The sequence below is a fragment of the Anopheles arabiensis genome, chromosome 2 (assembly GCF_016920715.1).
Source record: "Anopheles arabiensis isolate DONGOLA chromosome 2, AaraD3, whole genome shotgun sequence".
NCBI lineage: Eukaryota > Metazoa > Arthropoda > Insecta > Diptera > Culicidae > Anopheles > Anopheles arabiensis.
The window spans coordinates 46824218-46843991 of NC_053517.1; the positions used below are offsets into that span (position 1 = coordinate 46824218).

Below are 19774 nucleotides of genomic sequence, written 5' to 3' on the forward strand. Positions count from 1 at the left end.
ATCATCAACGAATGGTGATTGCGAGCGTTTCCCCCTATTGCGTCGACTACTGCGCAATGCGTTTGCAGATTATGGTGAAAAAAAAAGAAACACTGTGGAATGTAGAACTGCATTCAAAACATTCCCGTTCAATTGGTGTGTCGACATAGGAGGGCAGAGAGCAAAAGCGAAACGATGACTGCTGCTTTTCACGTGCGCTATAATGTGGTCATTTTGATAATCAGAAGTTGGCCGCACCGAACGACGTAAAGTGTTTTTCGTTCTGTTGATTTTGCACGGTGAATCGCGTTTATTCCAAGTGGCGTTAAAGCTACTTTTTTTAAAGATGCATTATTTATTTGCCATCTAAAGAAGAGAGGCATTGAAGTTCGCGGTTCGTCGCATATACTTTGAACAGAAACACCTGCCCCTGTCGCTCGGCAAATTATTGCATTTCGATCTTTACCACCGACTGAAATAATAATTCTAAACGAAGCAAAACGTATTATTCATTATTTACACAGTTGTTTTCTATCGTGAAACGTTTACCCGTATCCGGTGCTGCCTGCACTGAAGTGCAGTCTCGGAGTGAAGTGCATTTCTATCCAAACCAACTAAAAAAGGAAAATAACAATAACACAACAGCAGTGCTTGCGTTTTTATTTTGTTGGTCTATCTAGCGACGAGAAATAACATAAAGACAGAACTCCGAAGGTATCTAAGAGTGGGAAGACACCCTTTTTGCTCCGTGTGCGCTTGGACCATCGCATGAATGCATTTGGCTGCGGTTTTTAGGAAACCACTTACAGCCGCCAATCGGGGAAAGGGGAAAAAATAAATAATCGCTCACCGTTGAAGCGTACAAACAAACAAACAAACCAAACGGTTCAGTCCACGGTCCTGTGTAACTGCATCGACTGCAACCGAGCCTCGGGGTAGTACGGTTCTTCCTCCCAAAATCCCTCCATTCTTCGTCGTGAAAATCGATCACCACCTGCATCTTTTCAGCATTTATTATTGCATTTCATGCTGGCAACCGGGAGAAAGTTATGATTTACGGGCGAACGGTTGACGGTCTTTTATTATTATCCACTCGATCGATAATCGACCGCCCAAGGAATGGCTGAAACATCGCGGTCGTATTTGTTGGAGGTTATGCTAATATTGCGGAATAGTTTTGCGGGCCAGTTTCCTTTCTACACGACACGCCCGAAATGCCGCAAATGGTCCAGAATTACTAATCGGCTTATATTTTGGGAGGGTATAGCAACATTTTTGGCAACCCCGAAGACGTCGCTGTATGTGTATAAGCCTGTTTTGCATTCGAAATGGGTTGCCAGACCTATGAAGGGGAAGGATATTCGACTGCAAACTATTGATCAAGTTGCTCCCCGAGGGTAGATGGCAATGAGAAATTTACTCACTTTTGTTGTCGCTTGACAATGACGAAAAGGTTTGACGTAAACTTTGGCGAGCAGTTCATGCCATTTCCGTTTAGAGCGCAACTTTACACATTCAAACTACTTCAGAGGAGGGGAGGGGCTTCTGTTGTGTGTTTCACGTTGATTGATCGGAACCATTTTACCCTCGAAGCCGTCGCTTGTCAATGGAATCGGCAGATTATTTTGCATCTTAAAGTGTGTCCCCGCTAGTAGGAGCAGTGGGCGACTTGCCCCATCCCATTCGCCGATCCCGTCAGCTTCATCGAAGGCGACTTGATTGATGCATTATAGTTCCCTTTCACTGCATCATAGGGCTGGCGTCCTATATCACACGCAAACAGGCACAAAACACATCAATAGACATGCGGCACTGCTGCAGCTGGTGCGGCCTGTGTCCGTATAGTGGCGGAGTTCGTTTTTCTCAAGCCTCGCCAGAGCTTCATCATCGCTGCGGCTTTCGTGATAACTGAATTTAAATGTCCAATTACGCTCACTGACTTCGGCTTTTTTTAACGACGCCAAGCAGGAACAGCAGAAGAAACAGAAAAAAATCTCGTTCATGTTGTTCGACCTACGCCGTCGCGTCGGTGATGGGGTCCGGCAACGATGAGAAGACGGAAGGACGCAAACCTTGATTTAAATTGATTAACACACCCGGGCGCGCTGTTTCTTGCTCAGCGATGGCAGCGAACTTCCGCCCCTATCCGAGGAACGCCCCAAACAGCCGTTCGCGGCAATGATCGGCAAAAAGGAAGCAAGGAAAAAAATCGAACGATCCCTTTGCTCTCTCGCGTGGGGTGCACAGCGAGGGACGGAAAACATGAGAACATTAATTTTGATTATCTTTTCTGCGTTGTGTCGGGGCTGTTTTTTTTTGGTCGTCATTCGTTTCCCTTTCGCCTTCTTTTCAGTGATCTTGTTTTGCATCTGCGAGTTTCGCCCGTGCGTTGTAGACAGTTTCAGCGTTTCTTATGCTTGGTGGAGTGTTTTTGCCAGTTCTTGACGCCCCGCGTAACATCCTCACCCAACCGGGAAGTTTTAGTTGTTGGAGCTCGGTTCTTTCCACCACCCAGCATACGCTCTCGGTGGCTGTGGGGTTGCTCCAATTTCTTCACCAACAGCTTTGCACCAAACCACGTCCCATACACCACACTTTCCTTCACAGCAAGATCGTCGTGTCGCGACAGTTAGTTTCGCCTGCAGTTCGCCTTGGGTGTTTATTGCGAGACAAATACCATCTCCCACCCGCCGGTTGCTCTCACGCTCAACGGGAGCTGGCTACCGTTTGTCTCAATTGTTACCGACGGGTTGTCAGCGTCACACACACCTTACCGCGTCGTCCCGTTTCCCCTGGGTTCGTGTTTCTGCTGTGACGGCAGGCCCACAAGAAGGACCCACGGACGGCCTCATAACAGTCTCACAATCTCAATTTGGGTTATGATTTTATTTATCCCTCCCGGGTATGATTTATTGCCTGCATTTTGTTTAGACAGCAGCAGCGTTGTGTGACGAGTATGTGTGTGTGTATGTGTAGTAATCATTGGAGTAGATAGCAATGGCAACATAACAGTTTACGACCCATGGGATTATATGTGACGGGAGTTTCCCATTTTAGCCATCCCAAGATTGATACCATAATACGATTTATGTGTAATTGTAAGTGCTGTTAATGTGTTTTGTTGAACATTTTGCGTTGAAATAACCAGTGCATGCGAGCATGTAGTATGTATGCATGTTTTTTTGTGCAAGGAGAGAAAAATTTTCGTAAGACATGTTTGTATGTATGTATTTATAACTTGTGAAAGTTTTAAAATTGTCCTTTTCACAAAAAGTAAAAATTGAAAACTACGAACAAGCAGTACTAATAGAGAATGATAATCTAATGATCTCTTGGTCAATAGATAAAAAAGACGATGATATTTGCCAAACAAACCAATAATGCAATCGTCAAAGAAACCAACAATCTGTTACAATGAAAACAAAACAAAAAACAGTTGAGAACTAGCAAAAATACTCCAACAAACCTTTACGGCAAATAAATTGAAACTCCTTCTTTACTTACGTTGAAATGGTATAAAAGGACAACCTTAAATCGTGTTTGTTTCTCGAAAATCAAATCTGAATATTTTCAGAAATGCAAAAAATATGATTAATTTTAAATCCTGGCCAAGAGGCTATTGCAGCTTAACGGCTCTATATAAATAAACAAACATGAATAAAATCCCGGCATGTAATAAAACCATACATTATGCGACGAATGATATTCACAACTAGCGTATGCAGGTCCAAATTTGGCCCATAGTTTCAAAAGTCATCATCGTTTACCTTCACTGTTTGCCTTGTTTTGTTTTCATGCTGTTATTCTTCTTTGTTTTCTTATTGGATCCATAAGGGTGTGTTTTCTATATTCTCAATATTTTTCGGATAAGAATCACTTTACGGTTTAAACCGATCAATCGAATTGAATCGATTCTACTATTTCGCCCCTTACATACAACGTTGGTTTATTGGAGGATCCAAGTGATTGAATTCAATGTACCTTTAATGACCAAACACTTCATAACGGCTGAGTAGAGTTTAACATTTGAATCTTTTTGATATGATTTATCTTAACCTCGCCTGACGACACGAATTCATAAAAAAATCAGACTTGCAAAAAAACTGCACAGAAAAACACAAACTTCCATGAAAATGCTTGTCAGATGGTGCAAACTTTTATTGAAACCAAACAAAAATCTGCCTGCCAAGCGGATTTTCTCTCGATTGCATTCATTCCGCGTTCCCGTTTGTTCTCCCGGGAGAAAGTACGGAGTTTATGTTCCCGGAAGACTCGTCCTGTCCGTCCAGTGCGTCCTGTTAAGGGATAGTCCTTGCTGGAAGGGATGTTGTTTACAGTCCGCGTTTAGTGAAGGCCTGAGTGATGGGGCCAACGTTCTTCAACGCTGTGGCTGCATCACGGAAGCTAAGCGTGGCAGTCTGTCCTGGACGGCCGCGGATTTGCGAAACTACCAGATTTCGGCCACTCTGCTGGACCTTTGCAGCACTTGCAAGCAGCACCATGGCCAGTACGGAAAGCAGGACGAAGATTGCTCTCATTTTGGAATGCGAAAAGTTCACGACGTAAGAAGTTCGACTCGGAAGTGTTCCTTGGCACAAGAATGCACAGTGCGGTACTTGATCCATCTGACCGGCTGAGGGCGTAATTTATACCCGTCTTCCAGCGCCCAACCGTTTCAGAACGGATGTTCCAGCACAAATATTTGCAAGCACCACCCACCTGAAGGACATTGACGTAAAATCGACCAACAATAGGTTGCTTTGTGCGGAAACTGCAGCGCCTATCGATCGTGACGTGCGACAGACTGGTTTGGAAGAGTGTACAAGAAGCGCCACAGAAGGAGTTATTCTAGATTTAACAACAAATGATTGTTTGTTGAGACGCAAAGAACGATTCGGTTCTAGACATGTGTATTATATTTAGTGGTTGGTTAAGAAATAGAGCGAGTGTTTTAATGTGAATTGAATCGTGTATGTTTCGTCTGATCATTATGATCATAATTATATTTCAAATCGTCGCTATAGTGATGTAAATAGTGTTGCAAAAAATATCTCCAATGACTCATATCAGTGTCATTAGTTTTAAAATGCTACCCATGTGACCTTGCTGTACTCTTCCGTGGTGCAGACTTGGAATTGGTAGCTAAACCAAATGATTAATTACATTATTTTATAGATTACGTTTAGGTCCGGTTCATACGCTTTTAATTATTATTCTATTTTAATTCCGATTAAATTGATTTATCATTTTCCATATAATAAAAGATAGCAATACGGCCGAAGACGTTCTTTCTTAATAATAAATAATATCATAAAAGACGTTTGATGACAAAATCCAATAAGATAACTGGCATTATATACTAATCATTTTTTTGGGAGTCAAATATAAAATTTCACATAAAAAAAACTAATTTGAGTATAATAATGTAAAATCTGCCATAATTAGAACAACATCAACAGTTGTTTAATGTTCTAGTTAATCAAACAAATAACCACCTAAACAATTCTCAGAAAACTAAAATAATCAGTAAAAAAAACATTGATCATAATTCGCAGTACGTAACGTGATGTGTAAAATGTAGAAAAACAAATCATCAACAAACAACACGTGCGAAAAAAGTGTTTCTGAGTAACAACCAAACCCGACCGCCTACGAACTTTGCCCAAATGTGCAATCTATCAACGTCTGCCAGTCACTGTGTGCTATACTATACGCACGGCACAGGAACGGTTCCAACCTTCCTCGAAGGACCCGAGGTCCGAGAACCGTCCAAATCCTCCTTTCTGGTAGCTGGGGTCCATGTCGTACAACGTTTGTGTACTGGAAAATCCGTGCCGACTTCGGTAGAGGTTTGACCAATAATAAATAAAAGGTGGCGACGGCATACATGATTGCACCCGCACCGCTGGCTGTCACACCAATCATCGTTGGAATGCTACCAGTAAAGTTTTGAGTGTGTGTAAAACTATGTGCTCGCCATCGTTCGCCCGTTTTTTCCCATAATGTCACGGTGTCGTGTCCCGAGCTGGTCGCGCGTTGATTGATATTTTAATTAAATTAGTCTGCCTTGCGATCGAACGAGTCTGTCCGTTGTGAACTACTTCTAACTCGGAGGTCATCGCAAACCACCCGGCGTCTAGTGAGTATCGATGTCGCTGAATACTACTACGGTAGGTGAGCTTCCCGACGAAGGAAGGTGATCAATAATTTTATCACATCTCGTTGCTATCGTGCCACGCTGTTCAAATATGGCGTGGAATCTCAAACACGTGTGCACAAGGACGAGTTGTGTGGCAGGGATGTGGAAATAAATCGATTTTTAAGTAAACAAAGGCTTCCCCATAGCAAAAGAGTAGACTTTGAAGATGCTTCTTGCGCATCCGGTTGATTATCAGGATGCTCTGTTCGGTCGATGGCTTCTTTCACGCTTGCAATCGCACGGGAACCGTTTTCCTAACGTCCTATTGTATTCCGTTGTTCGTCCTTGGTTTCTTGCATGGTAAGGTTATGTGATTTATAGCAAAGTGTTGTGTGTTTGCTATTTGTATAGCGATGATTCAAAAGGTAAACCCTGTGAGCTAACATTCCCGTGTATGTTGTTACTTAAAGAAAAGGGACGCAGTGGTTGATAAAAAACGACGTATTTCTTGTGTCATATTTTATCTTCATAGCTCTTTACTTTACCGTCGAAAGTATAAATCTTTTTAAAGAAAAAGCAAGAGCATTAAGTCTTGATTTCGGCTTTGTGGTTTTATTTTCCAGGGAGAACCTTGTGTTTTGTGTTGTTGAAAATGAAAGGGATGTGTGTAACAGTATACAGGGTAGCTACCGGTGCCCTTCGTAGACCACCAAACCAGTATTTGGATGATATGTTTCTTTTGGTGCGCTCTGGGTGCAATTTAATACAACACAGCAAAGAGATTGTTCGTTTTAGAGCAGCATAGAACTGCTTTGTTTCATCATGGCCACTGATACACATTACAAAACAATGATGACATATAAAAAAAATCCACAATTACTTCTACAGTTACTAAGTAAAGCCGTGCCTGGTAGTGCTGGCAGGGTCTAACGTGCTCGTTGCATTAATTTGTCCGCTTTCCATATGATTTTCCTGTTAACCGGATCAACTAATCTGATCTTGGCAGATAACATGACGGCCGTCCCTTTTGAGGCTTCATGTTACACGATACTCGACCTCGCTCAGCTAGAATAGGAGTGAGGAGGAGGGTTGGAAGGACACTAACCTTTCCCAGTGGCCGCCTCTAAACCGAGAGCCATCTTATCTAATGACACGGCTGGATGGGTTGGATCCATTCATATTTTATACACCCTTCATTCCCGGGATCGGTCCTTAAACTAGTAATGTAATGTCTGATTCGAATCTTTTCCATTTTCCATCTATCCGTTTTTGAAGTGTGTGTCCTTTCGAAAATGGGCGATGATGGCGAGACGAGAGCAAGAGCTTAAATGAAACCTGCAAAGAATAGTGAAGTCCCACAGGATGCAAACACAGTGTTCGGATCGGACTAGAGAGAGAGACACACATGCTTGCTTACATTTCAATACAGATTCTATCGGGTTGACAGCGTCCGCAGCATTCCCTTTTTTACGTTGTAACTTCCAGCTAGCTTTATCGTTGTCGAATTCGTGTCGATGAAGCAAAAATACACATATACAGACACTCACACGCTCTGCGAAAGACGTACAGATGAATACCTCTTTTTTACGATTCCAATATGCGATGGCAATATGGTGCGCGCGGATACGATTTTTTTTTCTTTCAATAACAACTCCGTCTTGGATTAAAGGACGCAGCACGAAATGAATGGGATCGTTAGTTTCCAGCGACGTATGTGGCGCGCATTAAGGGATGAATTCGGCTCCATTATGAAACCCGGCACGGCACAGAAAATGGATGCGATTTAAACATGCTGTGCTGGGTAGAATGGACCATCATTAAGAAAAGTGTGTTTAATAGGTTTTGCACCGCTGCTTGATTTCATGCAATACACGTTTCAGTATGCTTTTCTTACAAATTGTTCAGTATTACAGTATGTGTGTGCATTTGCATGAATGTTTCATTGATTAGGAAACCAGTTGGAAGCTCATGCATTTTGTGCTCAAATTAAATTTGAATAATTTATACCAAAACTTCGATATGCATGATGACTTTTTTTAATGTTTTTAAAAATAGACTCACGTTCATGGAGTGTAAAATAATGTATGAAACAACTGCTTTCCTGGAATTTAATTGCGATACTGGAAATTAAATTTAATGGACTACTGTATTCGCTTTGTAAGGTTAAAGAAGATTAAAGAAAAACAGTTCCCTCTCTGCAGGTCGATTGCAATGCAGAAAAGCAGCCAAAGAAAATCCCACCGGTCAATGATAAATTAACTGCAAACCCAATTTTGTGCGCTTCTCGCAAGTGCCCGGACGACCACCTCACTCTAACCTAAGAATGGTTTCCTAATTCTCTTCCGATCGCACGCGCGTTAGGAAATGGAAATACAATTCTCCAGTGTACGCCCGTCGAAGAGGAACTCTTTAAGGCAAACACACCACCATACCATACCACCAATGATATCGAATAATCCCATCTCCTGTGCTCTGCTGCCGCCCAGCGACCGTGGCAGTGGGAAATCAAGCGAATCGATAAATCTTCTTCTCGTGCGCACATTTACTCGGGCACCTTTTGGCACGTTCGTCGTCTCCAGCGGAGAGTTGTCTTGTGCCGGACAGCGGCGGCAGACACGTTCTCGGGTAAACTCTGCGTGTGCGCGCTTGACTGTCCATAATTTGCGCAACACCGCACCCCGCGTCTCGTCCCATTTTCATGTCCGACTCACACACAACAGTAGCCGATAGTTTTCCCGTCGTCCGTGTTTTTCTTCTTCAATCCGTCAAGGGTTCAGGCGCTTACTTTTTCCCAGTGAAATATTGAAGCGACTATGTGGTACGAGATCTGGGGGAGGTGATGCAACGTGACCAACATTCACTCTCGAGGGGCTGATGACGCCTACCGCAATCAGAAACCCTCGGGCAAGTGAACGCAGCGGCATTCATTCCCTCCGACAACACCCTTATTGCTTTGATGCTCAAACCCTAAATCAAAACATTATAAACGATCTCTCATCGCGTGGCAGACGGTTTACGTTGCGTCGCCGTCGGCCGTGGGGTCGTTTCTAGCACAAGCAAACTCTAGCAACGGAGAACATGCGGTTTGCCGAAGGGAGCGAAAACTGCCGTCGGGGGAAGGACAAAAGGCAAAACAAATGCACGTACCGTAGACAGATTTATGGTGCCGTGATAGGCTAATAACGTCCATGAAAGGGAGTAAAGGGTGAAATGGGTATGTGGAAACGGGACGGGATTAATAATAAAAAGAACGCTCACAACACCATGAATCAATAGTGCCGCGGCACAGGGTCAGGGGTACGGTGAAGCAGGGTGGTGTGATGGCGGAAGCGACAAAACAAATTGATGTTCCGCAACGAAGAAATGAAAAAGTTATTAAAAAGTATCGATAACACCTGGAGATGCCGGGGATTGAACCCGGGACTTCTCACATGCGAAGCGAGCGCTCTACCACTGAGCTACATCCCCGTGATGATAGAGGGCTGCTCAAACACAGTTTTCATCGCTGCGGAAATAGTACCAAGAACAGAATGGAGCAAGAACGTTTCTAACGTCTGGTTTTCCTAATCCTAACAAAAAGATGAACACAAAATTATTCAAACGAGAATTCAAAGGCACACGTATTCCAAAATATGGAAACCCCGCGCAAGCTGTGCGGCAAAAGAATCTTTCCGACGAGGATGGGATTCGAACCCACGCGTGCAGAGCACATTGGATTAGCAGTCCAACGCCTTAACCACTCGGCCACCTCGTCACTGTATGTTCCGCTCGTTACCTTGCAACGAGAGCTGCCAAGTTCCTGTTGCCTCATCGCGCGAAAGCGTACAACGTCGCTCATCCACGCCAGAACACGGATGCGCTTTCCGATGCGATGCGAGACCTTCGAGTTCTGTATTTATTCAGCGGAACGGATCGAAATTAGCTTTGATGTTGTTTCTACTCTTGCTGCTAGAGTGTTTTGCTTTTGCATTGAAATCATGGAACCGTTCAGCCCTATCCAATATCCTGAGAGTGGTGTTTTTCTTCTTCTTCTCTAGATTCTCTGGCTCTGCATTCGTGTAAAGGGGGGGAGGGGATCTCTACTTAAGCATAATGCTATAATAATATTATCATCTCATTCTGAGTAAAAACATCAAACGATACTGCTTCTTACCCACATTAGCGCTCTGTCTTATGTTGAAGTTAATGTATTTCCTTTTTTCTTTTGCTTTCAGGGCAAGGCCGCGTTTCCTTTATTTTCTCCCTGGTTACCAACGTATCGACCCTGACAGTGGTATGATTTAAGGGTCATTGCATTTATCTCCGAAACTGTTATCTAATGCAATCTCATGCTGTAAAGCTGTGTAATACTTTGAAATATTCATTTAGATATTAAATCACCGATAAATTACGAGCATCCGTCAGATCCGATCTGATTATGCCATTCTAGTTCTTCTCTTTAGCCCCTGAATTATATCTTTCCTTTGACAGCGAAGAAAATTAACTACCCATAAAAAACGATCGATGATACTACAGCGTGGCTTCCAATGGGATGCATTACCGAGACTAATAAAATTGTACATAATGTTATGGTGTACATAACTTTCAAATTTATTCCCAGGAGAGACTATACTTACTCCAAGTACAGTATGGTATCGTAACAGACGAGGCAATTTGTTCGTAAATGAAAGTAGAGTCGTAGATGTTATTAATTGCATTTAATTGCCTCTACTTTTATAAAATACCATTTTTATACTTCATCTGACATCTGACTGTTCTTCTGTTACGGCAAAAACTCAATGGTTTTGTGTGTCTCTTATCTCCTTGGTATAATATAAAGAGTCAGAATCATTCGCTCAGCAAAATTAAAACTTTTCTCTAGCTCGGCCAACTATTCCATAAGCAGGATGGATTGGAAAAGTTTATGTTTTCTTTTTTGCTTTTTCCTCTGTTGTGTATAGCGTAATATACACATTCTCGAGATTATTGCAACATCACTTACATGTGGTAATGCGCACATGTGTGTGCACACCTTTCAAGCGATGAACTGTCACGGTAAGAAAGTTTGGCAGAACAGCTCACTCCACCTAAACCTTCTTGGGGAGGATTTATATCCGGAATATGTTCGTTCCCATCTCTAGCGCAAGGAGAGCTCACTTTCTCTCAACAGGCAAACGTGGGATTCGAGGAAAGGAAGAAGTGATGGCAGCGGAACGAGTCATGCCAAAAGCAAAATCCAATAACGTACACGCCCGTCGTCTCGGTCGCTTTGGGGCAAAACTTTTACTCGACAGTTTTTGTCCCGGCTGCTCAGACGCTGTTTGCTTGTGGTATAAGGCCCCTTTGCCTAGCATACAACATCCCTTTTTCGGAGTTAAGTGATGACGTTGCGTTATTTGTCATATTCCAGTCACGGACGTAACGTGTACGGGTAGTATGGCACGACACGAATAATGTTCTTTGCGTAGTGAAATTTCAATTGAACTCCATTCCTTGCCGGAGGACAGGATGGTTACATCACAAAATGTGCGGAAGGTTTAAATTTGGACTTAAGGGGGCGAGCTGCAAGGATTGCAAAATGTATAGTATATAGAAAACGATGCTCCAAGTCTTATGGTTAGCTAAAGTGTCAAAAATATGCAGCATCGTTGTCAATAATCCAAGGTATGAAATACATTATTTGTGCGCCGTTTTACTTTTTACAAATAAAGCTATCCAAGTGGAGTCCTATTCATTACCAGATAGCCTTGTTAGAGCAACACTATGCTTTCCCTTTCACACTCCGCAGAACGCTCCGGATCAAATCGAAATGATGGGACAACGTACGGAAATAATAAGATATGAAACTATGCATGCAAGTTGGTGACCGGCATAGTCGAAAGCAGACGACACATACACACGTATAGCGGAATGCCAGAATGCAGAATGTTATCCCCGAAGGGATTGCTTCCCTTTCCGACCAATCCGGTCGAGAGCACCGTTTGATTGCCTTGGCGCGCAATATGTTGTGAGCACACTGTGTTAAAGCCGGCGTCCAACACAGGTATGGAGCATGTACAGCAGAAAAGGGAGGAAAACCCTTCGGCAAACATGTGTTTCGGTAATAAAGTGTCGTTATGTAATTGCAAAACACGTTCGGTCGTAAAAGTAACGAAAACGACAAAATAGAACAGAACTCGTACCTATCCACGGGCACAGACACGTAAGAGCGTGCTCGCGCGCCATCGGAATGCTTCTAAGGTTGTGCAAGACGGAAAGGAGTACCAACCCCGCTACCCTTGGCACTGTACCGGCGCAATAAAGCCGAATCGCGAATAATAAAACAGCACTCCGAGTCAGATACAAGCTCGAGTAAGTTGGCAGCACCAGAGACCACCGATATAATGGGCAAGTTTTCGGTTCGAAAGTGAACATCCATTTCATTGCAAGCGAAAGTAGGGAGGAAACATCCAGTGCAAAGTTTGCTGCAACAACAACGGCAACATCTCCGGTAATGTTTCTCGTCGGCATGTGACCCGTTTTCCAAAAGATGCTTTTGCTCCGGTTCTTTGGGTAGGGCAAATACCGTGGCAAGAGTGTTTCGGTTACGAACACTTCTGTGTTTGGTTTCCATTGTCGGACGGAACGAGAGCGCATTTTTCGGTATTAATTATTTTATACAGCAAAGGTATTCCTCGTTCGACCGCATCTTCCTAGGTCCGAACTGTTTTCTTTTGGGCGGAATGTGGCGGCGAGCGAGTTTAGTGCGGATGGGGAGCTAACAAGCAATGCCAACCGATGGCGGCGGTCCATAACACTGCCGTCTTCCAGCGTGATGGAATTTCGTTCGATAGCAGCTCGTATAGTAAATGGAATTGAGTTTAATGAAAACACACTTCTCGGAAAGATCCTTTTCTAAATGTTCCGGAGATGAAGCGAAATCAATGAACATGTGGTAGATCTCCTCCAGCCAAGGCGTGATAATAGGAGAGCTCTGTATGACTAGTTTGTATGCATTTGTTGATTAAATTTAATTTAATATCATGTAGATGGAGAGTTAATTAAGAACAGAACATGACAAAACATTCCGATATTTCAATGATGGGATATTTGGGATGAGCGGATATTTGCTTTCAAGTTGTAGGCACAATTGCTATTAATTTTCCCTATTTATTTACGAGGTGATAACGTGGAAGTGATACACATACTCGAGCCTCCCTTTATTGCGTTTCTTGACACTGCGTATCGAACACATTAGTAAAATTTTGACATATTATGTTGTTTAATATTTTTTCAAATAAACACAACCAGTTTACAGTTCAGCTCCAAAAAAAATACAATGGATTCAAAAAGTAGTAATGTAGGCAGATCTTGGTAGCTGCTGAAAACCCGCGCTGGTTACAATAGTTTTTTGGACGAAAAATTGATTAAATCGGAGATAACTTCGAACAAGCAAAATGATTATATTAATTGAGTATGTCTTCGTGATATACCTGGCAGTCGAATGATATCAAAATGCATTACTTCGATGGTTAGGGAAGCTATAGCGACAAAAGTGAAATTGCTTTGGTTATCCACATTGGACAGAGGTGTAAAACTAAACAAGGAGAATATTTGCAACACATTATTAAAAACGATTTGAAGTCTTGCGCAAAGCACAAATGTTTTTTGGAAAAATTGTACTTGCTTTCAATAGAATTCAGATCCAGCCCATAAGGCTTCAATCGTTCAAAGGAATTTTGTTAGGATAATTTGTTTAATTTCATCAGCTCATCTGAATGACATGCAGCGTCTCCAGATTTCAAGTCATTGCACTTCGTTATTTGGGGATATATGCTAGGAAACGTTAACATTTGAGTTACGACGAATTCAAGAATAATGAATAAAGTGTGCTGGTGCCTTATGTTATAAATACTTCTATTGCACGACATGTAATTGTCCCTTTGTTTTGCATTTACCTTGTGTCTTTTTGACATTAATGGTCACATATGAGTTTGTTTCTTATTTGTTAATTTGCTAATTTGTTTATTTGATTCATCGTATTTGAATCTACGCGAATACTTAATTAATATTTAAATTGACATACTAAGTCGATCCTTACTAAGTGAGACAGATCGCGAAAGACATTTAATTGCAGCGGATGAAGGAGAAGTTAATGAATAAGTAACAAAATCGCAAACACATCGTCAGGATCCCTACTGTACGTCAGGAACTACTGTTGTCTAAGTCGTTCCCTAATGGTACTTGGGAAAAGTTAAAGTCGTTTTGACCGTAGTTTTCTTTGATTACGCGGCACATGAAGGTTAAAGGCTCGGATTCACCAGAACGTGTTCTATACAGTGGCGGATTAAGACGAGTGGAGGCCCTAAGCGATCACACAAGTGTAGGCTTGGTTGAAACTTCTAGCATCGAAATGTTCTCAACCAGAGAAGGATTAAGTAGCAATTTTACTTGCGAGCGGGGGATGGGTTCCATTTGTTGTGGCCACTCAATGCCCCCTACGCGGCCGCTTCGTTTGCTTAGCGCTTAATCCGTCGCTGGTTCTATAGCCAGGTACGGTAATGAATTTTTGCGTTCGTAAATGTATTTATATATATGAGCGTTAAAATCTATCAACGATAGCAATACAATAAATTTATATACCTACAAATCATTGAAGCTTTTGTCACAACGTTACTGTCTTTGACTATCATTCGCCATCGAGATCAAATAAAACACATCTTTTCTGGCGCTATAATCACTCTGCTTTTGAACTGTGAGTCTCAAATCAACACCGACGACTAATCAGATAACTAACATTCGCTAAATTAAGTTTACAAAATACGTTAGAAACAGCTACACAAACACGTTCCTAATGCATTTCCAGTTTACAATTCACCCCATGCTCAATCCAGTATGAAAAGAGGATTATTTGATCAATCGATTGGTCGAAACGCCGATGAGCCGTCTGATCATGTGCATAATACAAACTTAAATAAATAAACTTTCCTTATTTTGAACGTCCCCCGTCGGCGTTTGTTTGTTTGTCTCGAGAGCAACATAATGTTGATGAGTGTTTCGCACTAACGCGCGTCTGTCCCTCGAAGGGGGATAATAGTGCAGCGTTTTCGCTCATCAAACATCAAAGCGAAAACGCACAATTGAAACCCGCGCGCTCAATGTCCGAGAACACTTACCACGGGAAACCACACCCATCCGGACACGGATCGGTTCGTAAAAAGGGAATTAAAGTGACGCCCACTAGAGAGAACGTTGCCGTCTCGAATCTCGGGTTTCCGACTCCGACCGCTCGCTCGCTCTACACAAACACACACGGTTAAAGCATGCAACTAAAGGTGCAACTGCAACGTTACCCAGTCGACCATTAATAGTTGCATCAAACGAAAAGGGTTAGCAATGAAGCTAACGAGGTACCTTTCCCCCGTCCATTGCAGCCAACAAAATCCGTCCATTTTCGCGGAAACTAGCGGCAATTTAATATTTGAAATTTGAATTTAATGCTTGATTTGCGGCAGTTCGTCCGCCTGCCCTGGCCGATGTACGATGGTTGACCCGGTGTCGCTACCAAACCCAACATTTGGGGCACTTCGGAGGCATTAGGGGCTAGCTGGGAGGAGGGCTGCTCGACTATCTATTCGTGCATGGCATGATGCTTTTGAACCATCCAAGCGTGATTTGCCTTCGGTGTGCGGGTTCTCTGCGGTGAAGTTGAGTGCCGACTGTGAAATTAAATGAAATGCCGGCCAAACGGTAGCGAGCGCAGCCCGAGCGTCGCTTTACGCATATGGGCGTCCTCAATTGGAGGCCAATATTTATTTATTCATTTGTTGTTATTATTCCAGCCGAGGCCATAAATAAATGAACTTCACGCAGGACACCACCGAGTGCGCCGGGGTCATTTGATTATCCCGTCCGTGTCCCGTTTGTGTGTGTGTCTGTTTGCCCACGTTTCAATCGATCGCGCGTCCGGTTGCCGGGCCAACGATTCCCGTCCAACGGCATCGCGACCACGTTGCGACCTGAGCGTGTGTGTGTGTGTATATGTTTATTCAACATATTTATGCTGCCGCTTCAAACGGCGCTGCTTCGGCTTCATATTTTGATGTGCCCCTCGGGCTGACCTCTCCCCTTACCGCGTTGAATTTCTTACACTGCCGCGCGCGCAGTTTGCATATCACAACATCCTCGAACACATGGCACGGTTCGGTCTAACCCGCCGGGGATGACAGTTTGGCTTCATGTGCATACGTGTGTGTGTGTTCCTTCATTCCATTCCAATGCTTCGTTTGGTACGCTGTGCTGCTGCCGGCTGGTGCGTGTGTTTGCTCGTTTGCATAAAACTTCGCCATATCAATATTGATATTTTAATGCACATTCGTAACGAGCGCCGAGCTGCTTATGCAGTGTGTGCCGGTTACGGTGTTTCGCTTTCGAGAATATTGTGCCTTTTTTTCTCGAAAATATCGCGCGCACCAAAAACACATTTCACATTCCCAAACGAGCGCGACTGATATGGTCCGAACAAAACCCAAAAAAGCGGAAAAACCTTTTTACAAATCACTTCTGCCCGAAAAGACATCCTTCGATATGCGAATCGATGAGTATGCAAAGATAAGCTTGTTTTGTTTTGAACCACCCCAGAAAAGGCCTTTTCTGTTGACCTTCGCTGATGGGGCATGGCACAAAATGAGACTCTCTTTTGCTCTCTCTCTCTCCCCCTTTTCGTCTGGGTCGTTTACTTCAACGACCGATTTGTGACAAGCCGCTTTCTTGATGTTTTGCCGTTGGACCGTCACGTCCCCAACCGTGGGATCGTGGTCGCGGACGGTCTAAGCATTCGCGCACCATTTGTTCGGTTAAACATTGGAACACATTTGTGTCCGTGGCCAAAATTATTCTAACGATGCTCGGCACTTTGCACAATTGAAGTATCAATTCTGGCCTCAGGTTTGATGGGTTAAAGATTCCACCATTTCCGAAACGTGTCGGGATTTTATGGAATCAACATTACCCCTCGCGTGCTGGTACGTGCTCGAGCGGTCGGTCGGTGTGGTGCGACTGTGTTATGGCCCGGGGAAAATAAAAGCAGCACAGTATGCCGCAAAGCCGGAGGTCAGCAGTATCGATAAACTGTCGTCGACAGATTGTACCGTTCCAATCGTTTCCATCGCCAGCACCATATCGATCGCTTATCGCTCACATCTCGCACACCCACTACTGTTCCGGAGTAGTTTCTAGTCCCTCGCTCCCCTCGCCCTAAACCACACCACGTCAAAACTAATCGCAAAGTAAAGTCGACAGCTAGACGAGCCGGCCGGGTGCTCCGACCGTATGGTATTATAAACACAGCGCACGGAAGTATCAAAATTGAATGTCATAATCATAAAAGAAACACACAAGACCGCCTCCGAATGGCGGGCTCTGGGCCAGGAGAACGACGAACGGTGATGGTTGAAAACTTTGTGCAAACATTCCGTCAAACGAATCCATTGCAAAGGGCGGGCACCGGGGAAGTGATGGGAGAAGTGTGTTAAAGAAAGTAAAAACTCGTGTTTTCCGCAACCCCACTACACGGTCTGGTCCAAGGACCATTACCATCACCATCATCAACTTTTTGCGCCATCCATTACGAGGCATCGTGTTGTTTGCCGTGCTCTGGAGTAGTATCATCGCCTACCTCTGACCTCCACCCTTCTTGCGTCCATGCCCAAGTGACATCAAAGGGAATGGCTCATTTTATGTTTCTTATTAAAGGCACATCCTGTGAAATGGGGAATAAACGGGAGAGTTTCGACGCACAAGAAGAATGGCTAGAATAAATAACTAAGAGAAGGATGGCGGGGCTTTTGGAAATCCTCACCATCGGCCCCTCCGCTGTGAATGCAAACTACAAACGGCTCGAGAAAGAAAGCCAAACGTCTGATGTGTTTTAAATTAAAGCAAATGAATTCTTCCTTTGTGTGCTGTTCCTGAGCTATAAAAGCAAACGGCGGTAGTGTCCTTTTCGAAAGAATCGTTCCAAAAAAAATGAAAGCCCCTCAACCCACTTGGTTGTGAACTATCGATTAGTTGAGATGCCGGGAGCAGACGATGGCTATAACGATGGCCGTCTTTCGTAACGACGGTTCGGATGGGAGTGTGAAGAGTTCCAGATAGAGACCGACCAAAAGGGCACATCGGAGGGCTGTTTGCACGATTTGTACCTTCAGACACAACCCCTCGGAATGGAAAAAGTTTTGCGAAAACAATTGCACGCTTCTTTGGCTTTGTATCGTGTAATGATACGGGATTAAAGTCGGTTCGCGCTGGACTGGGGAGGAGGACATTACAAAACACTTCCTTTAGGGGAAACAAAAACACAACCGTTTGAGAGCTGGGTGTGAAAGGATTAGATGTCAACGTGACGAGCCGTAGCATAATTAGAATCTTGCCTATCCCGTGTAGCGGCACATCAAAAGTGAGAATAGGAGTTACACACCTTCGCTTTCATCCCCGCAAGCGTCGCGATCATTTCATTAACGCACTCCCTCGCGCACTCCGCGGCTGTACAAACATCCTTCCTGCGGCTTCTAGCTGGTTAATAGCGCAACCATTAATGTGTCCTGAGCTCTGTGTCTGGTCTGGTGGCCCTGCCGGAAAGAAGGGGTTCACTAAATTGATGAGCATTTCCTTCAAACGCGGGATTTTAAACCATCAAAAAGGGCTTCTTTTGAAAGGTGCCGCGACGGAAAGTATCGTTCACTAACACTCTGCCCCCACCAGTGTGGAGAAAGATAAATCGACATCGAATGACGATACTTGGCGAGCAGAGAGCAAAGCGCTCCTTCGACGATGACATCGTGATTGCGATAGAAACCCGTTCTTCCTTTTCCTTCCCCGTTTCGTGAAGGAATTTTGCTTTTTCATCGCAAATAGAAGGAACACAAACACTCAAAAGAAGGTGGTGGGTTCTGCAGGGGACAGGAAGCACGGGCATGGGGTTTGGCGCGGCAAAGAGCACACTTAACGGGCATTATCACGGCTATTATCATTTGAACGTCGACAGTTTTGATAAATATTTATCCTTCCGATCTAGCAATTTCGGCCTTTTCCGCCTAAAGGGAGTCACCGTCGTCGTCGGTCCGGGTCGGGTCCGGGTGGGTGTTGCCAAGGCACACTTCCCCCTTGGAATTGAATTTATTACCCCTTGGGTGCGCAGCTGAAGCACAGCAATCGGAAACCCCTCTGGACGACGAGTTGGATTGAGCCGCGAGTCGTTGCTGTGTGGCAACGGAAAGTTTTCGTACTTTAGTTTCGACCCCCCGGTTTTCGTCCTGTTCCAGTTGGAAGCACCACGCTCATGCTCAAACCTACAGCTACAGTACATTCACACCATCCCCAAGTGCCTGCTCGGCGAAATAAGATTATCCTTGTGAAGAAGCTGCCTCTGATTAGACGTTGCCACAGGGGCACACACGCACACGCCGAGAGGATGGTGTGAACGTGAAAAGGTTTCTACCTAGCTGTACGCGGGTAGGTGGGTGTCGGCGAAGAGGGACACACGTGACAGGAAATGTTTTCGGCGATGGCCTCCAAGTGCCGACCGTCCGTCGCTGCGATTTGCCAACGGGAGAAACATTGACCTTTAATTAAGTGGTCATTTGTCGTGTGTCGACAAAAAAGAAGAACTCAAGGGTTGCGTGTGTTGTCATGGGGAGA

The 19774-nt window shown here is 44.0% G+C and overlaps 1 protein-coding gene and 2 non-coding genes across 6 annotated transcripts in view; 1 reads left to right on the forward strand and 2 right to left on the reverse strand.

Moving 5' to 3' along the window:
• Window positions 1-19774, forward strand: part of LOC120894427 (mpv17-like protein) — a 139916-nt gene that overhangs the window by 106504 nt on the left and 13638 nt on the right. For 3 of the 4 annotated variants that reach the window (XM_040296997.1, XM_040296996.1, XM_040296999.1), the window contains one exon: window positions 10333-10391. The exons of the other annotated variant lie outside the window; for it this stretch is intronic. The gene's annotated coding sequence lies outside the window, so the exon portion shown is untranslated. The remainder of the gene's footprint in view (window positions 1-10332; window positions 10392-19774) is intronic. 4 annotated transcript variants of the gene reach the window in all.
• On the reverse strand, window positions 9515-9586 carry Trnaa-cgc. Its single transcript has one exon. It is a non-coding gene; the product is annotated as a tRNA-Ala (tRNA).
• Window positions 9791-9872, reverse strand: Trnas-gcu. Its single transcript has one exon. It is a non-coding gene; the product is annotated as a tRNA-Ser (tRNA).